Source organism: Triticum aestivum, chromosome 7D (genome assembly GCF_018294505.1).
Source record: "Triticum aestivum cultivar Chinese Spring chromosome 7D, IWGSC CS RefSeq v2.1, whole genome shotgun sequence".
NCBI lineage: Eukaryota > Viridiplantae > Streptophyta > Magnoliopsida > Poales > Poaceae > Triticum > Triticum aestivum.
In genome coordinates, this window is record NC_057814.1 from 560459335 (window position 1) to 560461999 (window position 2665).

Below are 2665 nucleotides of genomic sequence, written 5' to 3' on the forward strand. Positions count from 1 at the left end.
TTGAAGATAGCGAGACAACCCCAAAGTCTTGTATTGATGCAGTGTTCAAGTTACTTGAGACTAGCAGTCAGACAAGCTCACAGGTTTCGTTGTCTAAATCAGTTCGACTTCTTCAGTCCCAAGTTCTAGCAGAAAGGCATTCTGCAACTCAACTTCGACTTGAAGTCCTATCTCTAAGAAAGATTGCGGAGAACACCAATGAGAACCTCATCGCTAAACAGCTACACCTGGAAGCTATGACCGACATGCTAGGCCGGTCTCACAGCCTTGCTCAGCAGCTTGCGCAGCAGTTCCCGCGCAAGGCTAACCTTTCTTGAACTGTCTTGGAAGTGGTCTCGGTTCAGTATTATTTTGTTATGCTGCAATGGTGCCTAGTTTTTCTAATCTGCTTCTTCGTTGCACTTTATGATAACTGGTGGCGAACTTCGATGCCCAGTGGATGTAATATACCATAAATCCTTTATTGTATAGTGTAGGTTTATTCTTAATTACTATGCCGCAATTTCTTTATTGTATAGAGTAGGTTTGTTCTTAATTCCTACTAGTTACTGCCATCATTTGCTATCTGAAAAAAAATCAGATATAGTCGACCGGGCCGAAACATTCGCCTCTACCGGGCCTAGTTTTTAGCGGGCCACAATTGGGCCGGCCTGCATCTTTCTTGGGCCCGAATGATTGGGGCCTTCACACTTTGCGCGAGGCCCACAACTTACACCGGCCTATATTTTAGTTGGGCCTTTTGTGCACCCAGCGCTTAGTTTGGCCCAGGTAGCGTTGGGCCATTAACAGGCTGAATATTGTACTGGCCTGTTACAGCCCAGATGAAACCATGGGCCTTTAGCAGACCGAAATGAATGTTGGGCCTCAATTTTCACTAGTCGTCGACGGGCCTTCAGCAGGCTGAAATGTAGACCGGGCCTTTTGGGGCCCAGTTATATCACGGGCAATTACCAGGCCGAAACATATCTCGGGCCTTAGTTGGCCCATTGATATCATGGGCCTTTAAGAGGCCGAAAGCTTAGTACACACATCAACGGGCCGAATTATGCGACAGGCCTTTAACAAGCCCAAAGTCACGTTGGGCTTAACTGTTGCCACCTTTATCATGGGCCGTTAGTGGGCCTGATGTCCCGTCGGACCATATATGGCCCATGGGCAGCACGGGCCATTCCCAGGTCGAAAGTCACACCGGGCTGAAATGGGCCCATGTCTACATCGGGCCTCTAACAGGCCGAAAGTCACTGGGCTGTAATTGGGCCCAAATATTCGGCGAACAATTAACGGGACAGATCTGGCTTCGGGTCGTAAATGGGCCCAAATATTTGGCGAACAATTAACGGGCCAGATCTGGCTTCAGGCCATAAATGGGCCTTTATTAAGCAGGCCGTTATTGGGCTGGCCCACTAGTACCTGAGTAAGTACTACAGGCCTTTGACTGGGCCGGCCTTTTTAACCTATATGGGCCTCTGTTGGGCCCAGCCACGTGTCGACGTACCGTAGGCATGTCTCCTCCAATGGACGGGCGACATCTGGCCCACTGACGAGCTGGCAGGTGTTCCCTCCGGCCAATCCGAATTTTACATGTGGAAATTTCCCATTGGTCCCGGCTGTTAACAGGTTATCGGATCCAAAACCGGACCCGATAGCTTGTCGGCGTTCCGTTACGGTGGATGCCACATGTCGGTCACCCTTGACGAAAACACTTCTGTGACGCGTGATTTATCGTCATGGAAGTGGACACTTCTGTGATGATAATTTTGGTAATGTCATGGAACACTTCTACGATAGCATAGGTATAACTATCTTGATTCTGTCATAAAATCGTCATGGATGTACATGCATGACAAAAAATGCGACCTACTGTGACAAACACGTATCCTCACGGAAGTGTATTTTTTTGTAGTGTAGGTATGATGATACCGACGATCGAATCTCGGGCAAGTAACATACCGATGACAAAGGGAATAACGTATGTTGTTATTGCGGTTTGACCGATAAAGATCTTCATAGAATATGTAGGAACCAATATGAGCATCCAGGTTCCGCTATTGGTAATTGACCAGAGATGTGTCTCGGTCATGTCAGCATAGTTCTCGAACCCGTAGGGTCCACACGCTTAACGTTTGATGACGATTTGTATTATGAGTTATGTGTTTTGGTGACCAAAGTTTGTTCGGAGTCCCGAATGAGATCACGGACATGACGAGGAGTCTCGAAATGGTGGAGAGGTAAAGATTGATATATTGGAAGATAGTATTCGGACACCGGAAGAGTTCCGGAGTGTATCGGGTACATACCAGAGTACCGGAGGGGTTACCGGAACCCCCCGGGGAAAGATATGGGCCATATGGGCCATAGGAGGTACGCTAACCAGCCCACAAGGGGCTGGTGCGCCCCCCACAAGGGAGGAGGCCGAATTGGTTTAGGGAAGGGGGCGCCACCCCCTTTCCTTCTCCTACTCCCTCTCCTTCCCCCTTTCCACCTCCATGAGCAGGAAAAGAGGGGGGCGAATCCTACTAGGACTAGGAGACCTAGTAGGACTCCCCCTTTATGGTGCGCCCCCTAGGGCCGGCCTCCTCGCTCTCCCTCCTTTATATACGTGGGCAGAGGGCACCCCAAAGCACTACAAAAAAAATACACTTCCGTGATGATACGTGTTTGTCAC